Raw genomic sequence first — 22,436 nt, 5'->3', positions numbered from 1 at the left:
TGGAATCAGCCATTTCTCCAGGGAGCCCTGACTCCTTTTTGTGAGGAAAGGTGTTAGGGACCAAGTTCGGGGCAGAGGGACTTGCAGGAATTTGATGCTCAACAATTAGTTCCCTCCCTCCTTTGTGGGGGGTTGGCGTGCACAGGAATGCATAGCCGGTGAGCTAACTGACCGGGCTGCCGGGACACAAGTCAGCCCCACCAGTCAAGCCAGAGGGTTTCATTCGGTTCAGGATGGGTCAGACTCTGCCCTGTGCTCAGCACCGTGAGAACTTACCCTGCCCTCACGGAACCCGGCCCTCTAGAATCCCAGGAGAGGACAGTAGACTCTTGCGTGCTGGAGAAATTCCGACTAGAGAAGAACTTGTCATATCTCAGAGCAGTCGGAGAAGGCTTCTTACATGAGATTGGACTTTCGTGTGGTTTATTCCAGATGAGGAGACTAAAAGAAAAAAAAAAAAAGACGTGGGGAACAGATATTTTCTGGTGGATAGGAAGAGGCCTGATTCCTGAACGACTTTAGCCTTCGGGGTATTTAGATATGAAATGGGGTTTATTGATCTTGGGGGGATGAGTGAGATGGGTTTCAGCCAGTGGTGTGTTGGAGCCAGTTTCACTGGCTCTCACAAGCCAACTGTTCAATTTTGAGGAATTCTGAGCGCAGGTTGGCATCGTGTTGCTAACTTGAAATCGGCCATGGTGGGAATGTTTATACTACAGACATCTGCAAACACTACAAATCAGGGCTCCTCTCTCCCCTCCAGCTAGTTCTTGAACATTTTCCTGCATGCTGCCGGCTTTAGCCATCTGAAAATCTGGTATAATCCCTTACCCTGAATTTCTTTTTTTCCTCTAGTAGTTTCTGGGTTTTTTTCATAGACACGTTTTTGTTCAATACTTTGAGTTCTCTGACAAAAACTGTCAAAACTGGTTAGAAGAAACATGTGTGCCCTCCAGTGAAAACTACGTTTTCCTATATGTTGGTTTAAACTCTGCTAGCCAGAAAATGTTGCAGTTAACTGGGCTGTATGGACACTCTGATGATCGTTCTGGATAACGGAGTTGGAAACGGTACAGTCTTCTATCTTGTCTGTACCCTGTGGGGAGAGCTGTGGTCACCTAAGGATAATCACCCATGTCATATATCAGCAGCGTGGCCGTAGGACTTTTCTCCTTTCTTAGGGCTGGGCTGGCTTGGAGGTATCTTCCTATTTCTTATCAAAAATATGGGAAGAAGTGGTATCATTTTCCTTCAGCTGAGAAACCATGGCTCGGCATCATTCTGCTTGTAGTAGGTAACGCAGTCTTCTATTAGCTTGACTTTTGCAAGGATGATACCTGAGTAATCCGTGGAATAATGCTAAATAAAGACCGTTTTCATGAGGTCCCCTCTTACGCATGCTGTATGGTATTAAGTATTATGCAGAATTAGCTTCAGAGGAGCTCCTATTTCACGCTAGTCAACTAACAGTGGTCACACGTGTGTGACCAAGGAGAGCAAGATGAGGGAGAGAGACAGACCTACTCTAACCCCGAGATGGTGAGTTCTTCACAGCGATCCTAAAAGATAGAGGTGCTGTGCCTTAATTACAGGGATTTCTTTTATCTTGCATTGCACCGTCCATCAGGTAGGTAAACTTTCCCTACCTTTTATTCCTGCCCATAACTGCCTTTCCTCCTGATCCACTGTCAGATGGAGTCCTTGGGGATAGAGCACTCGGAGAGAATATTGCAGGCATTCTGGCCCTATCACAAATCTGCCGAGTTCACTCTGAGTCATATTCTCTTTTAGTCCAAATGATTCCTAGATGGGAAGGCTCTCAAATTTTCACTGATTTCCTAGAACCCTCCATTTCCTTAGCTGCCTCCCATAAATCAGCCTTCTCAAGCAAGAGTGACTTGGACGTCTTTGGGATATCCTGGTCCAAACAGATCGCTTGAAGAGCTCCCATGCAGGGCCACATGTTCACAAAGCTGTTTTTTTTTTTTTAATTGTGAGAAAATATATGTAACATAGAATTTGCTGTTATTTTTAAAGATTTTATTTATTTATTTTGAGAGAGCTCGTGAGAGAGCATGAGTGGGGTTGCGGGGGAGGGTCAGGGGGAGAGGGAGGAACAGACTCCCCACTGAGCAGGGATCCTGCAGCAGGGCTCGATCCCAGGACCCTGAGATCATGACCTGAGCCAAAGGCAGATGCTTTACTGACTGAGCCACCCAGGCGCCCCTGGAATTTCCTATTTTTAAGTATGCAGTTCACTGACATCGAGTCCATTCACATGGTTGTGCAACCATCACTACCATCCATCTTCAGAATGTTTTCCATCTTCCCAAACTGAAACTCTGTGCTCATTAGGCACGAACTCCCCATACACCCCTCCCCCCCAGCCCCTGGCAGCACTGTTCTACTTTCTACCTCTGTGGATTTTACCTTTCTGAACACCTCAGATAGGGGGACTCATGCAGTGTTTGTCTTTTTAATGGCTGGCTTACTTCACTTCACAAATGTCCTCAAGGTTTGTGCGTGTCCTAGCACGTATCAGAGTGTCAGCCCTATTTAAGGCTGAATAATATTTCATTGAATATCTACCACATTTTGTTTATTCATGTTCCAGTTGCTTTTTCTACCTTTTGGGTTTTGTACATGGTGCTGCTATGAACCTGGGTGAACACAGATATATGTTGAACTCCCTGCTTGTACTTCTTTTGGGTATATGCCCAGCAGTGGAATTGCTGGACCATATGGTAGTTCTATGTTCGTTCAGTTTTTCGAAGGATGGCCGCCCTGTTTTTCCGCACCAAATGCGCCATTGGACATTCCACCAGCAGGGGCACAAGGGAGGCCATTTTTCCACATCCTGGCCAACTTGTGTCATTTTCTGTCTCCATTGCTTTGTGTTTGCTGTTGTTTGCAAATAGCGTTCCTCATGGGTATGAAGGATGTCACTGTGGCTTTGATGTGCATTCCCCTAATGATTGGCAATGTGTATCTTCTTCAAAGGAACATCAGTTTAAGTCCTTTGGCCGTTTTTTAATCAGGTCATTTTTTTTTTGCGGTAGGGAAGGTGTCCTGTTGATTACCTGGGTAGTGCACGGCTTCAAGAAGCCCTGGAACAGTTGTCTGGTCTTCCATGAGGCAACCGATTCTGTTTGCACATACATAATGCAGAGACGAGCACACAGACACTTGCCAGTCTGGAAAGCTCCATCTCGTATTGAAGGACCTGCCCTTCCTGCTTACTTGGGGGGGGGGGGTTCACGGTGGACACTGCAAAACCAGGTCCCTCAATGCTTTTGGACACTGCACGTTACCACCATCTAACTTTGTACTAAGTATTAGCCTTAAAAATAAAACTTCCAGTTACTCGTCAGCAAAAATGGGTTTACTCAGGAAGAGCAAAAAATAGCTAGTTGGGATACGGAAGCTACAGCAAAACCATAGTTAAGTCCAACAAATGAGGAAGAGGAACGTTATTTTATGGAGAAGGAGGATGTTGGAAGGAGTTGTGTGGAAGGAAACTCTGTTGGAGAAGAGCAAGAGTTCAGGGCGATGAGCGGTTCTCACTGGCCGAGTTGCGGGGGTGGTCGAATTGTAGGAGATGCGATGTGCATCTTCCCCTGTTGGGACCTGTAATTGGGCTGCTTTTCTGCTGATGATTCTTGTCTTGGGGTCGGTGATGGATCGTTTTCCTGTGATTGATGTTGTGTGGTACAGCGCCTCCTCACCAGCCTCCCCTGCTAGTCTCCCAAGTCCGCTTTAATGAGGTTTCCTTTATTAATTTTCACATAAGCAACAATATAATCTATTTGGGGGAAAAGGAGGAAGCAGAAATTATGTCTTCTCATTTCCCAGTATAATGCTACTCTGGACCAGGGGTTGACAGACTCTGGCCTGTGGGCCAAATCCCACTCCCACCTATTTTTGTAAATAAAGTTTTATTGGAACACAACCATGCCCCTTGGGATAGTTCTGGTCTGTGGCTTCCGTGGTGCTACAGTGGCAGAGCTGGGTGGTTGTGATGGAGATCCTCAGGCCCACAGAGCCTCAAACATTTGCTCTCTGGCCCTTTCCTGAGAAAGTTTGCCAGCCCTTGGCTGTTGTAGACATTTAAAAGATACCCTCTTAAAAAACCTTGTGTATAATATAATGATGTTGACTGCTGACTGTTCACCCTACGGCAAGCACTTTGAAAACTCTAAAGCTCACATAGATATGAGGATGATAGCTTTTAAGTACTTCTTGAACTCCAACTTTGCATCCAAAATTGTGTCCTTTAGGCCTCTGTTATTTGATGGGGGACAGTACCGTTTGCATCCTGCACCCCTCTGCTGTTGCCAGACGTGGCTGAGACGTGGCTGGCATGGGCAGCCCATTTAAAGTCATCGTCCCTGACTCTGGCCTTTCCCTGTGCTCTTCCCTGTCAGTCCCGAACTCGGGTGAAGTAGCTGTGATCTTTCACAGCAGCGAGAGGACTTGTACGGCGGGGGCATGGCCCTAAAGTGTACGGCATGAAAACCGTACTGCCTTTGACCCTAACAATAGCATCCTGCTTCTCTTACTCCTCCCTCCAAGTCAGAGGGGCAGCTTTGCCAAGCCGATGATTGCCAAGTTTGGAATTCTGAGATACTGTTGGTTTTGCTGATTTTCTTTCGCCTTCTGTTTCACCCTTTGGCCATTCATACAGTAAACGTATGCTGATGGCTTGAAGAATTGTTGACGTATAGGGAGACTGCCTTTGAAAAGTCCACACAGCACGTTTTGGCAATTCAAGAATAGTAAACATTGACTATATTCTATATATTACCTTATTACATTATAGATAATACTCTCTGAGACCATTGGAAAGCCTACACACACACACACACACACACTCATTCACTCATACCCACCCACAAAGACAGATACCCAAGGAATCATAAAGCCAGGAGTGACATCTACCTGAAGATATTTTCTGTTAAGTCATTTTGTATAATCCAAATAGGATCCGAATTATGGATGAACTTGCTCACATTTTGCTGCAGATACCATATTTATCTAAAGGCAAAATAGGGTCCTTGTCCCATTTTATGGACTCTTTCTGCCCCAGCTGAGATGCGTCAGTGAAGTGACAGGCATGGCTCGTAATAGTGCTGATATATTGAAAACACTGTGGTCCTTTCCCTTTACATTTTGAGAAGGAAAGTTGACCTCCCCTCCCCGCACCCCTATAATCTAATCATCAGTATTTCTCTTCCAGATCTAGTACTCTAACCTCCAGTGATTTTAATGACTCTTCTTGGAAACCATTCTCCAGATGCTATCTCCCTCTTGAGTTACAGGCTTTGCTGTTGAGGTTGGATCTCTTGGGATGGTCTTTCTGTAGATGATTTCCTCAGTCGGTACGAGGGCCGTATTTTTTTTTTTTTTTTAATTTTTAGATTTGTGTATTTTTACTCCCTAAGAGCAGTTCTCCACTAAATGTTTGGTATGTATTTACCATTATCTTTCCAATTTGAAGGCAAGTTTTTGGAATTCAGACCCTGCCCTTTGAAGCCCTGGTGACTTCTCAGAACAACTTGGTGTCATTCGTGCTTTTAGTAAGCAGCCCTCTTATTTACAGTCCGATGAGAATTCATTCATTTCTGCATATTTTGAATGTCTGCCATATATGTCGGGCACTGGGCTAGGGGTTGGAAGACAGAAATAAATGATGTAAATTCCAAGCTCTCGGAGCTGGGCCGCAGTTGGGGAATGCGTACCCACAAAAATGTATAACGGAAAATGGGACGTGCTCTTTGTAGAGGTATGTACACCATGCCATATTTAAAGTCCGGGGAATTTGTAAACTTCCTTGAATCTTTAAATTGAGTTAGACGGTGGTTAAATGGATCAGATGAGAAACACATAAGTATCATTTTTTGTAACTCTGAGATAATAAATGGAAACATTGAATGAAATAAAATGCACGTATCGTAACCAATGGCCCCCAGCAAGGCCGGCACTCTTGCATCCTTTTTGTTCCAGCACATTCTAGGCGTTTGGGTCATTGACATTGCGTTGAGGTCAGATGAGAGTGTGTTCCATCTGCCACGCTTTGATAAGTAAAGTAAAATGCTGATGGAGATCGTTTAAGATCGTCTCTGTGCTGTTGATTGCATGCTTGTGGCTCATAATCAGAATGATGTGAAGTAATTGTTAGACCAACTTGCCAAGGCTACATTTTGTGTCGTTGCAACTGTCAGCACTTTGGTCCTGCTGTTCTGCCTGGAGAATGCTTGCCTAGCACCTGTTGGACGACTGACGTGCTCGCCACTGAATGTCCTGGGTAACTTTTCTTCTGGCGTCCTTGCTTGCTACCCCCCGTACAACAACCTGGAAAAGGAGTGTCTGCTTATTTGGTGAAAGCAAGTGCTCTTTTTTATGTGTTTGACAGAATGCTACGTATAGCAGCTTTCTTGTAAAAATCTACATGCATCGTGCCCGGGCGCTCATCTCTTTTCTCTTTGGCTGTGAAACCCAGTCACACCCCGCTTTGCATTCGTGCTTCGTCAGTGACTGGTTATGCGACCTCGGGTAGGTTGCTCGTCTTGCACCTTGTCTTCTTCATCTGAACAATGGGGCTAATAGAACTTATTTTGCAGAGCGTTTGGGAGGATTAGAGATGACAGGTGAAATCTTGTCGGCACAAAACAGCCACTCAGCACGTGCTAGTAGCCAAAGAAGATAAAAGTTTCCAAAGTCAGTAGTCCAAAAATATAAGTGTGGCGCATATGGTGTCAGCCCTGTTTTCCTGGCTAGGTCCTATTGGCCAGAGGCACACCAGTGGACGGAGATGTTAGAATTTAAACCACAATTTTCCATGGCTCTACAGGTCTGGTATATAGAATGTATCCTGGGCCATCCCAGGTACACCGTCAGAAGATAGAAAGGACCCTCTGAAAGCGAATTTAAGGAGGTGAATCATTTCGCTTTGACTGCATAGAAGAGACGTTGCATAGCACACAGCACGGCCCAACCGTCTGGTTCTTTCTCGTAGAGAAAGCATTCACCCCAAGAGAGTGAGGCAAAGCAAAATCTCCCTTCCTATAAGAAGTTCACTGTCAGATCCAGGGACAGCTCACTGGCTCCTGAATTGTATCATCAAAGGAGATCTGGGAAGAGTAGCTCAGTCCGTATTTTGTGATAGAAAGTTGCTGGTGCGAGTAGCCGAGATGGTTCTCTGATTCTATCCAGTGCTAAAATTTAACGTCTGTGTTTTTACCTCCTGATGTCGACTCTTCCACGTGGTCAAAATAGAACCGTAGAAGTCTCTTCTAAGAGCATGACTCCTTCACAGACTGTCAGTTTCCCCCAAAATTGCATCAGCTGGATGAGGGATAAAGTGTTAGAGAACTTTCATTGGAAGGTAGCATGTAAAGGAGTCATCACCTGTCCATTCGCGGTTTCGCCAAACTGTTAACATTTCTCTCCTTTGTTTCTCCACTTTGGGTCCCTCCGGGATTTTCCAGCTGGTAGTGGATTTGGCATTTTTCTGATGCCACAGTTCAGTCCTACCTTTCTCTCCTGCTCCCTGCCCGCCCCCCACCTCCTGCCTGCTTGTCCAAGCGGTGTTGGCAGTACTTAGAAAGGGTTCCTCATAACTGGAGGAGGAATTAGCCCCAGACTCTGCAGATTGTGGGGATACGTTCACTCCCTCAGCTTCCCCCCAAAAGTGGTATTTTCCCGAAATGTTGCTAGTCAGTCACATTTCGAGGTATGGCACGATTTTCTCAATCGAGGACAAGGATGTGTCGTGCAACTCAAGCAAAACTCTATCACATATGTTTTACCAAATCAGCCATTCCCTTCGAGGAGGAAACTAGATTAGAAATACTGAGGCTGCACAAACGTTCCACCTCTTGATGTTTTCTAAATATGGTAAATCCTGATTTTTTTTAGGTTTTTTAAAGTTTATGTAATACGATTATAATTTTGAAGGTTCCTCGAGACTCTGTGGTTTTTAGTTTACCTTCCTATCATTAAGTCCCTTCACCGTGATCACAGTGAAAACAGGACACTCCCGTAAGTCACACTTAACGATTTCATAGCTGGGGTGTTGGCATTTCTATCCACCCATAGCCCGAGGCTGTAAAATTTTATCCTTTCCCAATATATTGGAAGCTCCCCAAATATTGTCATTTGTCATATTCCCAGTGGTGTTTAGTGCCGGTTTGTATTCTAAGGGACACCCACACAAACCGAAACAGTTTTTGGTTGTTAAGATTTCTGATATTTATTGCAGTTAGCCTTTCTCGATCTTGACAAAAATGTAAAAGAAAGAACCGTGTGCTACCACGTGTAGTCATTTCTCGTAAACGTGGGGGCACATCGGTAAAAATTCAACAACTGTTTATTTAGTGGTTCATTCTTTCAGTGAAGGGGTCAAGAATGAGGTTGGAGGAGCACCTGGCTGGTTCAGTCGGTAGAGCAGGCGACTCTTGATTTTGGGATTGTGAGTTTGAGCCCCGTGTTGGGTGTAGAGATTGCTTAAAAAATAAAATCTTAAAAAAAAAAAAAAAAGAATGGTGATGGAGATGGATTTATTGCTATTAAAAGAGGTTTGTAATATAACAAGTAAAATATGATCAGACTGCAAAACAGTATGAATGCTATCATAATATGTTATGAAAAAATTATAGGTATGTATATAATTTTATTTATATAGGAATTTGTATCATAAACTCCGTATACCTGACTGTAGGAGAGAGCCTGAAGCCAAATGAGCCAAAATGTTCACAGTGATTATGGGTGGGGCCTGCTGATTTGTTTTCTTTGGGTTTTTTCCTCGTGTATATTATCTAATTATTCACAGTCAATGTTTTGCTTTGCTCTCGTTTGACTCATCTAATTTTGAAGGGTTGGGGCAAAAGAGAAGACAAGACAGGTACTCACATCCTGACAAGTTACAGAATTATAAAAATCTCTTCTGGATTGACGCAGACCTAGAAACGGGTTGTGCCACGTGGCATGAAAGCGGTTGCTTTCCCCGAGTGTCTCCTACAGGCCAGGCACTGCACAGAGAACGTGAAACATGCCAGGAAGTGGGTATTCGTGTTGCCATGGGGGAAAGCGTTCTGAGAGTTTATACAACTTGAGTCCCACAGCTGATATGCACCTGAGCTGAGAGGCAGCCTCGGGTCTGACGCTGAAATTAGCTTTTCTGATCTTGGTGGTTCTTACCGTAGACATCTTGCTGCCGTTAGGATGAAAAGGTTAATGTATGTGAGCGGATTCTAAAGTGTTGCTTTAAAAAGAAGGTGCTCAGAGCTTGTACCAGCGTGTACCATCTTTTGCTCCTGCGTCGTTCCCCTGTAAGTGTTTTCAGTGAGACTCTGAACTTCTCAGGAGGCGGGACCGCACGGTCTGAGTCGCCCTGCGGTCCAGTCCTCCCAGTCCCGCCTGAGGGTCTAGTAGGCGGGCTGGTCTCTGGGGCTGGGAGGTGCACCTTGCAGATTCCTGGGTCTGGGAACTTGCAGCCTGTGGGCATCCCGAGGAGGAGACCGTCCCTAATGCCTGAGCGGCCAAGCACTGTCATCCTCGTCGGGCAAGTGGGGAAAAGCAAGCAGTGGTCTTCTTACAGCCCGCAGACTTCATCCCAGATGCTCAGGGATCGTGTGCAATTTGCCCGTCTCGGGAACTGCACCAGCTCCGCCTCACATCCCCTCCTAAACCTGCAAAGGCGTCTTTAAAACAGTCTCTGGAAATTTTTAAAAACTTGGATCTTGAGCTGAGTTCCTTATGTGATGTAGATTACACAATCTGTTGCTGTCACCCCCTTATCTCTTTGTCTTTCGGGCTTCCGCTTCCAGCATTCACATCATCTCGGTTCTTTCCCACACTTGATCCCAAACACCGTGGCTTCCTCACGGGATTACTCAGTCGGCGCCTCTGTGCCAAGTCTACATTCCCCCCTGAGCCCAATTACAAATCCCTGTGGGGCCACTGGCTTCAGCGGGGGGCGCGTGGGGTTGTGGGTGCACCATTTTGAGGTGGGGAAGGTGTGTGAGGAAAGGGCTCAGGGCGGTCACAGGGTACACTGGTTACTTATTAAGACATCCTCAGCCCCACAGTGGGGCTGCAGACATCGTTTAAAAGATCCACCTGAAAAATGATTTCCCAGGAAATACCCTATGCCCTCCTTTGTCATGGGGCTTTCATTTTCTGATAAAGGAATCATGCGCAGAATTACTTTCTACATATTAAATTTTCGAAGCTGTGTCTTCAAAATTCATGTAGTCGGCCAAACAGTTGTACGCCCACCGTCCGTCAGGCATTGACCTACTAAGTGTCAGAGCGCCAGGATTTCATGTTGTTTATTTAAAATCTCTTTCTCTTCCAGTTTTCCAAAGAAATTAGTCCTTTTTCTGGGTGAAAAGAATCCAGTCTGCTGTTTTCATAGGGTGAGTGATCCTTTGACCCTTTTATACATTTTATGTATTACTTTATCTTTTTCTATATATTTTATTTTATATAAAATTTATTTCATGTATTTTCACATCAAAATGTTGTCCAGTTCTCGTGGTGCTGCGGGAAAAGTGCTCGACAGCATGCCTTCTCTAGAAGCTTTCTCCCATTGGCACCAAAGTGTTCTTTCTACTCATCACATCTCCTGCCTTCGGAAGGGAAGGTTTCTTGTATTTTTCTGCTGTTTCCTTTTGCTGTACACATGATTTGCCCCTGATGAATTATTACCGTTGCTGCTCTTACCTTGCCCAGCTTGCAGGGAGGAGGAGAGAGGAAGTTTCTCTTTTTCTCAATGACTGATGCAAAGAAAAACGGCCGTGGGCAGGAGAAGCCATCCGTTTTGTTCATGTGACACAGTGTCTTGTGAATAGCATGACAGAGAGTAATAGGATGTGAACATGAGATGGGACTTTAGAGCCCATCTGGCAAAACCCCTCTGTACAGATGGGGCAAATGAGGCCCAGAGGGCCTCCCATTCCCCATCTAGGGGCTTCTCAGACAGCAGCAGAGCTGGGATGGTGAGAGGCGCTTGACTCCCAGGCGTGTGGTGGTCTCCCCGGCTTCCCCCCCACCCTGACCCATCCTACACAGAGCTGTCTTTCCCATCCTATTTCTTTCTGAGGATATGCAGAGCTGTAGGTGGTTTGACCTGATAACATCCTTCCAAGGCACGCATCAGGAGGGATGCTGTTTAACTAGTTAACTTTCCAGTAATCGTACTTGGCTGCTACCAAGAGGGGTGTGTGGTGTGGACGGACCCAGAACACTCCTGTTACAGACCTCATCGGAGAGGGCATATTTTCCTTGGTGCTTCCCAAACCGAGGCATTTGCAAAGTGCCATGTCACGTGCCCGGACGGGGGTGGTGCATCTGTTTTGCAGCTAGAAAGCATCGCGCACCTGCAGGGTCTGGCCAGCTGCAGACCCACACGCCCCCACTCCGGACCATGTGCACCTGCAGACTAGCGCCTACCAGCTTCCGTATTGGGCAGTACAGATTTGACCCGCAGTCACAGAGGCTTACAGAGAAACATTTCTTCATTAGAAATGAGAGTGCAGTTGTGCGGTACGATGGAGGGAGGCGTGAGACTCTGAGTGTCCACTGGACTCCTAGAAGGCGAGCTTGTCTGGCCTTTTTGAGGATGCCTGTACTAGATCGCGTTCATTTAGTTTGGTGTGCTAAGTGCACTCATTTCTGAAACATTTCATCTCACCTGGGGACGGTCTAAGTAGAGCCTTGAGAGCCTGTGTCTATCATTTTATCCCCCTTGTCAGCTTAATCACTGTAACTTCACGAATGGGGGCTTCTCTTCTGCCTTAACTGGGATCATTATTAAGGAACTCGATAGCTTCTTATCAGAGGGTACAGAGATAGTCTGCTTTTCCCCAGTGTCCGGAATGGGATTTGGGACATGGATTGCCAATTCACTGGCGATCAGCTGCTTCCTAGCGTAATACTGACCCTCCCGTCCCCAAATGCAGGATGTGCGTGAAGGTGCATTCATTAGAGGTCTCAACGTCAGGGTTTCCATTTCCTTATCTTATCCAAGAAAAGCCCAAAGGTTTATCCCCAGAGCACTCCATAGTACGATGTGGGATGTGAGATCCCCTGCTCTCTGGAGAACCTCAGGGTTTCCGTGGAATTGAGGGATGGATTAAGTCTAAAATAAAGGACAATTTAGGGCCTCTGTAAAGTGGGGAAGGGCCAGATCCCACACCCGATTCGTACTATTCACTTAGCAAAGAAGAAGCTGCTAGAGAGGCCACGTTGGGGCCACCTGAATGTATGCACACCACTTAGGGGACACTTTGGGTCGTCTGGCGTTATGAGTCATTTGAAGCTGGCAGTCAGGAGGCCCCAAATCATTACCCCCCAAATATCCCAGGCCGTTTGCTTTTACCATGTGCAGGGAAACGAAACACAAACTGAAGCCATGTGTTTCTTGCTTAAAAAGCCGCTCGGAGGCTAGTCCCCGCGCTCTGGGTTCGTACCAGGGAGGCCCAGCCACCCCATGTAGGTACGCCTCGTAGAACACGAGTGGCTGGGCTCCATTTCATGGTGTGCGGGCGGCTGGACCCTGGAGCAATCCCGCTGCTGTTTCGGAGCTGGAGCCGCACTCCCTCGATGGTATCCCTTTAAGGGAAATCTAGGGAAATGCTCCTGCCAGGGATGTGATTTTCTTTGCTAGAGGCTAAGTCGCAGTGGCACGTACTGGTTCCATGGCAACATGTCCATGAAGCCAGAAAAAATATAATGACTGTGGCAGCCGGTATATCCCAGGCCAGAGGAGCCCAGCCCACGTGCCCCTTTCCATTTCCCCCTTTTCCCGAGCCGGCCTCAGCCCTCCTCCAGAGAGCGAGGACGTCGTCATTGTTATGAACGGTCCCCGCAGTGAACACTTGCCCCCTGTCCCCCCATCAGGCTCGGGACTTGACGAGGGAAAAGACAACGCCTGTAGTAAAAGTCTGCAGGCCCCATCGTGCCAGCAGAGCCTTGCCAAGGAAAGTCGGGGGAGAGTCTGTGCTTCTCATCCGGCCCGTGGCAAAGCAGCACCATCAGGATGGCACCGTGGGTAGAGCGTGTCCTGTGCGTGGTGGCCGACACCTTCTGTCTGGAAAGTGGGCAGCCGTACGGAGCCGTGGGAGATCTCGGGAAACAGGGTACCCATTCAGTGTGCTACATTTCCTGGGGTAGAATGCCATGCCAGGATGCCAGGCACAGTAGGGCTGCACAAAGACAGGCAGTACGCAGGGCTTGTTTTCTAGAACTTTCTACCAGAGGTGCAGTCTCTGATTCTAGTTTCTCCAGTGTGTGTAAGTGGGGTTGTAACGTGTCTTTGATGTTGTCCCAGCTCTACGCTCCTCCAGGAAAACATTGTAATCACTCTGGATTTCAACAGAGGCTCCTCTCCCCCTGAACTCCGGGAGCGTTTTTTAAAATCTCAACCATCTATCTGACATGCGTCTGGTGTTTCCTTTTTTGATACATAATGCTTTGGAGGGGTCTGAGCAGTCTTTCTAGATAGAAGGTAAGGCATTCAAGGTCAGGGACCATTTATCTTATTCTTTGTCTTTTTTTTTTTTTTAATTTCCCCAATGCTCACAACTGAGCCCTGTAGATAATAACCAGGCCATTAATATTTCTTCCCGATAACGTTTGAGTCCCATCCCATCTCATAAGGAAGTTGTGAAGCAAATGTGTAAATATATTGACAATGCTTTTAAATTTTTCAAAGATAAATTCAAGCAATTCTTTTTTCTAGCACGGTTTTAAAAAAAACCATGTAGGGGGCAGCTGGGTGGCTCAGTTGGTTGGGCGTCTGCCTTCAGCTCAGGTCATGATCCCAGGGTCCTGGGATCAAGCCCCATGTCGGGCTCCCTGCTCTATGGGGAGTCTGCTTCTCCCTCTCCCGCTGCTGCTCCCCCTGCTAGTGCTCATGTTCTCTGTCAAATAAATAAAATCTGTAAAAAACAAAACTGTGTAGCTATGAAATCAAAAGCTAAGAATGTCTGAAGACTTCACATTTCTTCATCTTCCTCCTTGTGGCTACCGACCATGACCTGTGGACTCTAGGGTGTGCCGCGGGCGCTGAAATCATCCCGTTCCTCATCCCATCCCCCAGCATTCGCTGCTTCTGTTGAATTTGCCTTATTATACCATTCGGGCCAGACTTCTCAGTCACACCCCCTAGCAATGTCTTTGGAGCTATTAAGCAAAAGATTTGAAAGATTTTTCATTAAGGTGACAGCTTTGATAGATTAGGATAGTGGTTCCTAATTTAGTTTTGAGGTCTGTTGAGGGAGGGAAGGTTTTTATCGTATAAAAACTTCTATCTTAATAATAAGAGTTCTCTTCCCTTCCCAAGTTCTGAGACAACCGAGAACTAAGACAAGCGTAATAAGGCAGGTGGAAGCCAAAATGCATGGATGTCCTGCTAACAGTGAGCTGAGTTAGAAGCTGTTGAGAGCCCAAAACGGGCTTTCTGCTGCCTCGTCCCCCAGTTTGGGTCTCGAACAGTCCACCTGTAGGGACATTTGGAGTCTGTGGGCCACTGTCTGTGTGAAGAAGGAAGGAAAACACGCTCAAAGTGTTAGGTCGACTCAGTGGGAGATTCAAGGTCGGGGGTAGGTAAGAGAGGAGGGTCAGGGAAGATCCTCAGCATGGAAAACAGAGGTGGGGAGTGGTGTTCCCTCTGGCTTTGTTCACACCTCGATCCCCAGCCTCACGCCGGCCATCTTACCTGCTGTGTTTTCTCCATAGCTCTTTGGTTTATATACTTGTTTACTAGGTTTATTGTTCATCTCTTTTATTAGAATGTTAGCTCAGTGAAAGCAAAAACCTCATCAGTATCATCAGCTGCTGTGTCCCAGCACTTCCGGCTGTGCCCAGTACATAGGAAGCACTTGGTACATATTTGTGAAATGATCACATGTTGTTTTATGCCTCTTCTCTCACACTTTAAGTGCCCGGACGTCCTTGTGCCCTCTCTTGCCTGGCAAATACCTACTCGTACCGTAAGACTCGGTTGAGCTCTCATGTCCCTGCAGAGCCTTTCCTGGCTCCCTTCTTCCAAGGGGGAGGAGCACCTTCTTGTTTGTAACTCAGCCAATTGCAAGTAGTTGCACACACACGTGTGTGTGAGCGTGTGTCCACGTGTGCATGTAGGTGTGCGTGTTTGTGCGTTTGTGTGCTCTCTCTCTCTCTCGCTCTCTCGCTCTCGCTCTCGCTCTCTCTGGCTCTCTCGCTCTCTCTCTCTGGCTCTAGCATACTGTCACTTTACTTGTTTGTATCTTCAGCACCCTTAGTAGATTGTAAACTCCTTGGGAACTGGACACCTTCTTGTTCTTATTCATTCTTGTTTTTCTGGTATCTGGCACACAGTAGGTGCTCAGTTAATAATAATATTAGCATTCGGAGTCCGGACGGCATGCCAGAAGAACGGCTGTATCTTAGTACTTAAAACCACTTTCTACGTACTTTGCATACATGCACTTGTATGATTCTCACAACCACTTTACAAGGTACATTTTTAAGTCCTGCTTTACAGGGAAGCAAACCGAAGGCATACAGAGGTGAGGTGACTAGCCGATGCTCTCACAGCTGGTCTGATTCCATAGGCGTTATTCTCAGCTGACTCTCAGAGAATGATTGTATCAATGGACGCATAAATGAACGAGAATCCCAGAAGCCCAGACCTATCTCATTTAATAGAGCCACAGCCCTTGGGATCAACAAAGTGCGTAAGAAATGATCAGCAAGCAACCTGGTGATGAGCCATGGTTGACATAGAATATTGAGGCCATGGCTCCAGTAAACCCACACATGAATCCCTGAAGTCTTACTGTAGCTATTAAGCTTAATTCCTAATTACCCATGCCAGCATAGTACTGTTGATTAATGAAAATCAACAATTATCATTATATTTGGGGAATGATTTCCTAATATTAAGGAGAATATGAAGTCATCAGTTATGAGTTAAACCACTGCTGTGTCTAAGGCTCCCTCCTAAATTGGGGGGGAAATGGTGGGAGGGGGGATGTGAGTTGGGGGGTGAAGTGAAGATCCCCAAAAGTATAAACCAAGGTCACTGTATATGAAAGATTCCAGCGTAGTTGCGAGGGCAAGGCATGATTACAAGCCAAGTTAAGGAAATTTAAAGAAATAAAGGGCAGTAAATAGAACTATCACAAAGCATTAGTACATGTGATTATTTGCCAAATGGTAACATTAGAGAAAGTGAAAGCTGTTGTATCAGTCAGGGTAGGATGGGGTTATGCTGCATGAAGAGTCAACCCTACACTCTCACAAGTGACTTAACAAAATGAAAGTTTAGTTCTCACTCCTACATGTCCGCTGCAGGTCTGGTGAGTCTCCGGGACAGCTGTCCTCCATGCATAGCTCTGTGATGCCGGCCACTCTGATCTTTGTACCCTGTCGTCTGGAGATTTCCTTCATGATCGCAGGGCAAGAGGGAAAAACTGGGGAATTGCACCAGCAATGAAATGCTTCAAATCCTTGCCCTAGAAGGGACACGTGCCACCTACCCTGTCCTAGACATGGCCTCCAGCCTTTTATACAACTCGTGTCAATCCAGCCCTCTCATTCATTTTTATTTTTCTCTCCCACCCAGCACACAGTAGGTGCTCAATGAATATTGGAGGGTGAAAGAAGGAGTGAGCATAGCATACTGCCTGATGGTATTTACAGCAGTAATGCACACAGCAGCCCCAGAAGCCCAGACTTGGTCAACGATATTTACTAAAATTAAAAGAGCATGAATAAAAGTAACCACATAGCTAGCACGAATTAGCCACGGTGAGTGTACATCATAAAGGCACGGGCAGGTGACATCAAATCTGTTGGTGGTTGAGCTCACACTTCAGCCCTGTCTCTTGGCCACATCACTGTCTAATGGTCTGCGGCGTGATTCACAGTCCATGTGTTGTCTGGTGACAGCTTGCCTTTCCTAGCTTTCTTCTTCTTCAAGAGAAACCACAGTGTAAGGAGGGACCCATGGTCATGGCCACTAACAAATCCTAGAAAATGGTGCTTCTTTGATCCTGGTTTGGGGTGGGGTGGTAGAGAGGGAGGGGACTGAGCCCTGGGCCTGTCACTGTTTAAACATGAACAGGCCAGTGCTGTGGAGAGGGTCCTGAACCAGGGGTTGGTGGTCACTGGGGATTTTTCAGCAAGCTGTTGATGTGACCAACCATGTTTTGGTGAGGTTAGCTTTACCGCTGTGTTCATGGCCCATGAGATGGTGGGGAGAAAACCAGAAATTGGGAGCCCCAGTGGGGAGGTTATTACAGGCATAAGGAGATGAGATTTTTTTTTTTATTTTTTTTTATTTTTTAAAAGATTTTATTTATTTATTTGACAGAGATAGAGACAGTCAGCGAGAGAGGGAACATAAGCAGGGGTAGTGGGAGAGGAAGAAGCAGGTTCCCAGCGGAGGAGCCTGATGTGGGGCTCGATCCCAGAATGCTGGGATCACGCCCTGAGCTGAAGGCAGATGCTTGATGACTGAGCCACCCAGGCGCCCCAGGAGATGAGATTTTAAAAGCTCATGCAGGAACATTTTGAAGGGGCAGATGTGGGAGATGCTACAAAGAAAAGCTGAGCGACACAGTGTGATCATTGGGACATAAGAAATAAGAGAAGAAAAGGAGTTGGCGGTAATTGGAATTTTGAGTCCGACTGGTTATGGAAGGTGCCCTCTCTTCTTTAGTTTTTGGGCTTATTTAAGTAACAGTGTCATTCTGTGAGTTGGGGCTTCCTGGGTAGACCTGGGGCATAGCCTTGGACTAACACAAGCCCCTTTGAGTAACCGAGTATGGTCTTAACCCCGGCCCTTCCACCATCTCTTCCTTCCCCTGCCCCTCCCTCCCCGAGGTTTAGGATTAAATCTTCAATCAGCAGCAAAAACCAATTGTCAGGCTGAAATTTCATCTCCACCCGGGCCCTCTAGTGGAGATAAAATGGTTTAAATGTGGGCCAGAAAAGTAAAATTAAATGTGTGAATCTGCGCCTTGCCCCTGAAAAGAGAGGGCTCCCCGTCCTCGCGGTGAGACCCGTCCCTGCCCTGTGGGCTTGCGCTGCTCTCAGACACAACCTCCCCACAGCTCTGGGAAAAGAGTGGTGGTAGTGTTCTGTTGGTTAGTCAAATATTTGCAAGCTGACAGTTCTGAGCCTCCCCAAGGCCGCCGCGCACCACTTTCTCAGTCCTTCCGGTCTGACGAGAGCGAGCCCGTTTTGATTTGAGAGAAAGGAGAAAGAATGCTGTCTGATGTCAGAGAGGAGGAAGGAGCTGCATCCCATTTTCCTTGCCAGGGCTAGTCTGCATCACCTTGCCCCGGTGCAGGTCTCTCGTGGTAGAGGGCAGTCTGGTGAGACAGGCCGAGGCCATGTGCAGTCCACACGTGGCACCTGTTACCTCTAAGGAGCTGGAGAGAGTGTCTGGGCTCCCAGGGCTCCGGGACTCCATCAACCCCACATCTCTTTCCCATGAAAGTCGGCTGGAGCTAAACACATGCTACCAGGAGAGAACAGAACCCCTCACGCCGTGCCTTTTCCCCTGCTCTCCGCGTGGCTCTGTGGAATACGTACCTGTGGCCAGAGATGCAGAAAGTGTAAGAGAGCAGGAGGGCTTTGAAGTCCCTGCCCTCTCCCGCAGATGGCCGTGGCCATGCTAATGCTGTCCTTGTTGGTCAGACCCTCCTGCTTACCCTGCTGCCACCCTCTACAAAGGCTCTCCCCCTTCCTGCGTCCGGGCAGGGCATGGAAGACATGTGGCCTTCGAGGTCCTTTCAGTGCCTCGTACAGACCCATCAGTTTGCCCTGATTCGTTAGATTGATTTGTAAGTCAGCTTACCTTGGAGTAGCGAGGTGGTCGGGAGCCTCTGTCATCCTCGGGGGCGGGGGGGGGGGGGGGGTATGTATTCAGACAGAAAGGCTCACCTATTCGTAGACTGCTCTGTGTTGTGTTGCAGGAGAAGGGAGAAGCCGGCTTTAAGTTTTGTTCCGAGTCTTCTGTGGCTTCAAGGGTACTTTCTCCCTAGTACTAGAGACGTTAAACATTTCGAGTCTCCAGCGATAGCTATATTCTTTTGATGTTCTCTGCACAGAAACTAGAGCAGGAACAGGCTTCAGAGTAAGCTAACCAAAGCACGTTGGCGCTTTTGATCACTTTCCATTAGCACGAACAGTAATCTATGTCCTGTCGGATTTTGTTTGAAAGGCCGTTCATTGTTTAATGAAGATAAACATGTTGCTGGGTGTTTAATATGTCTCCTCAAGTCAGGAGCTGAAAAAGTCACACGTGAGATTAGCTCTGTTGGCACCGAGGGGACTGTGAATGCCCCAGACATTTCCCTGGCCACTGGCTGAACTGTTGAAGTGTGCTTACACTAAGAGAACAGATATGGAAAAGATGTTTTACTTGAGTCCGATGGGCCCCTCAGCCACATCTTTGCTACATTATGTTTGGTTAAAAGAAACCCGAGTGCAGGGGCCCCTGGGTGGCTCAGTCGGTTAAGCGTCTGCCTTCGACTCAGGACACGATCTCAGGGTCCTGGGATTGAGCCCCACATCGGGCTCCCTGCTCAGCAGGGAGTTCGCTTCTCCTTCTCCCTCTGCCCCTCCACCGGCTCATGCTCTCTCTCTCTCAAATAAATAAATAAAATCTTTAAAAAAAAATAAGAAAGAAAAAAGCGTGAGTGCAAAGAGGACATGTGATCCCAGCCACTAACAAATTCCTAGAAAGTGATGTGCATTGTTTGTTTCTGGTGAGATGGTGGCGGTGGTGGGCAGAGGGTCTAAGCCACTGTCCCTGTCCCTGCTCTACGTTCCATGGATGCTTCTGGCACTGGCATCCACCCCGACTTGCAAAAGGGAGGGCATGGCCATTGCTGGTGTTGTCTGAAAACGTGTGGCCAGAACTCTGAGAAAGCAGATCTCAGGGCCAGCTGCATGTGTTCCTCAAGCCCATTCTGGTCCTCCTGGCTTTTTGACATATTGGGAGGGGAAAAAAAGAGCGTTGCATTCTAAACTTGTTTCTATCTTAAAAGGGAGTGCCTTTCCAATGCTTAGAACTCGGAAGTACTGTTTTTTTTTTTCATGTAGTATGTGACAAATGGGGATGCTGATGTCATCCTTGGAGTATGGAGTCCAGGTTGCTAACTGAGAGAGAACAGTAAACAAAGCGCTTACGTTGTTTTTCATCTCGAGTGCGCTACTTTCCGTAGAGTTGAGAGGTGACTCGAGATGTTCCTGTTTTCACATTCAGCTATTTCCTGGTTCTGTGAGCATAATACATTCCGTGGCTCCAAAACATTTGAGCAAATTGTGTCTTCTGCGGGAGCTATTTACGGATTCTCAAACAAATGGTGCTTTCTGAGGAAGGAGAAGCGTGTATGAAAACTCTGCGGTAAGGCCTTTTGTGTGAGGCCTGGTGGCAGAACTTCTGAGGGGTGGCTCTGGGGTGGGTGGGGGGGACGGCCGAGGGGACGGTGGCCCTCCTCCTGTGTGCTGCTTCTAGCTAACACCCGGCTGCCTCAGGGCGCCCGGCCTGCTGAGGAGAAACCCGAGAGTCTGCGCCGAGATCTGTCTGGTGAAGAGCAAGATGGGGTGTGAGCTCAGAGCCTCGTCCTTACCAGCGAGGGGCAGGAGGGAGCCAGGCTATCTGGAAGGCCCCTCTGGCTCTGGGGCAGCCTCAAAGGCCTCAGACGAAGTTCCCACTGCCCCCTCAGAGTGAACGCTGTTGCCTCCAGGCCTCCTGCCCTTGCGGTCCTGTCTCCTGCTCCCTGGAAGACACGTTTGCAGTAGATAGAAGCTCAGTCAGAAGTTCTGAGAACATTCGTAAACAGTCCAGGGAACACGCTGGACGGGGCAGGCTTTTTGGCTTTTGCTGCTGAGGTACTTCTGAGGGAGAAAGGAATAATGGAAGGTTGGAGCCCTCTGAAGAGTGGAAGCCGAGCCAGCTGAAGGCAGGGTTGTGTGTCAGAAGGAGGCCTGTGAGCCATTTGTATGTCTTCTTGGGTGATGGGCATTAAGGAGGGCTGTCCTTTGTGATGAGTGCTGGGTGTTAAATGCAACCGATGAAACACTAAATTCGACCCGTGAAACAAAGAATACGCTGCATGTTAACCTAAATTCAGTTTAAATAAAAAAATGAAAAAGATAAAGGAGGTCAGGCATAAGTTCCACATCACTGAAGTTGTAAGCTCCTTGCTCATTTATGAGGGGGAGTGGAAGACTGCAGTGGGTGTGCTGTTAATTCACAAGCAGAAAACCTTCTGTGGGAATGATGAAGTCAGGATAATTGTATGCACGTTGCAGTGCCCTCTAGTGGCCAGCATGGGGCCCTTCTAGAAGGTCGTTCCGGACTTCCACTACTTCCCAATTCCTCACGGAATGAAGCGTCCACTTCTCAGTGGTTGAGTCTGTCTCCTGACCATGATCTGTCTACCATGTGGGAAAAAACATCAGAAGCTTTGTTACAGAGCGGAGAAAGTAGTGCTATTGTTACGTCACATTAGGACGTCCTATAGCACATCTGAATTATCCGAATTATAAATCTACTGGGTATGACCCAAGACTTGAAAACTTCGATGCAAGTATTTTCACAGCCAGTCGATTCCTTCCAGGAGGAGAATGATACCATTGGCAGTAGTGGGCAAGTCCTGTGCTGGCTTCCCCACCCATAAACAGACAAGCTTTACAAAAGGACGAAACCTTCTCAAGCTATTTAGTTGGCCAATGCAAAATTTGTCTTCCTCCCTCAGAAGGTTGATATCGTTAACCGTCTGCTGTCTATATGGCTTTGATATGGTTTTATATAGTGAAAGCATTAGTCACTCACAGTTATCTTTGAATGAATTATGTAAATCATGTTTTGGTGTTGATACTTTGTTTTTCTAGTCAATTCAACCAGTGAAGTGGCTACTGAGTGGTTCCCGTGAGTGCGGTCAAGGACATGGGAATCACCGTAGGAATCCCATTAAATGCAGCTTCTGACTTGCGTAGGTCTGAAGTGGAGCCCAAGATTGTGCATCTCCAGGGACCACACTTGGAATAACAAAGATATAGGTGAATAACAAGGTGATAGGTGATGCAGGCAGACAGTCTGTGTCCTTGAAGGGACTGGGAAACGTTTACAAGTAATTATGGCATTAAGACAGAATGTGATGGGGCGCCTGGGTGGCTCAGTCAGTTGAACATCTGGCTCTTGATTTCAGCTCAGGTCATGATCTCAGGGTCCTGGGATCATGCCCCACATAGGGCTCTGTGCTCAGTGGGGAGTCTGCTTAAGGATTCTCTCCCTCCCTCTCCCTCTGCCCCTTCCCCCGCTCATGCATGCTCTCCCTCTCTCTCTCTTAAGTAAATAAATAAATCTTTTTTAAAAAGACAGAATGTGATAATGTGTATAACCAAATTTAAAGCTTGCTTTATGTGAT

General features: G+C 47.1%; 1 protein-coding gene across 5 annotated transcripts in view; it reads left to right on the top strand.

The window, feature by feature from the left end:
• The window catches only part of ATXN1 (ataxin 1), a 389,590-nt gene that overhangs the window by 195,503 nt on the left and 171,651 nt on the right, over positions 1-22,436 (top strand). For 4 of the 5 annotated variants that reach the window (XM_040645078.1, XM_040645079.1, XM_040645081.1 and 1 more), the window contains one exon: positions 10,358-10,418. The exons of the other annotated variant lie outside the window; for it this stretch is intronic. The gene's annotated coding sequence lies outside the window, so the exon portion shown is untranslated. The remainder of the gene's footprint in view (positions 1-10,357; positions 10,419-22,436) is intronic. 5 annotated transcript variants of the gene reach the window in all.

Source organism: Ursus maritimus, unplaced genomic scaffold (genome assembly GCF_017311325.1).
Source record: "Ursus maritimus isolate PB19 unplaced genomic scaffold, ASM1731132v1 scaffold_30, whole genome shotgun sequence".
Classification (NCBI taxonomy): Eukaryota; Metazoa; Chordata; class Mammalia; order Carnivora; family Ursidae; genus Ursus; species Ursus maritimus.
The sequence above is the reverse complement of the archived record's forward strand: the minus strand, read 5'-3'. Positions and strand labels throughout refer to the sequence as shown.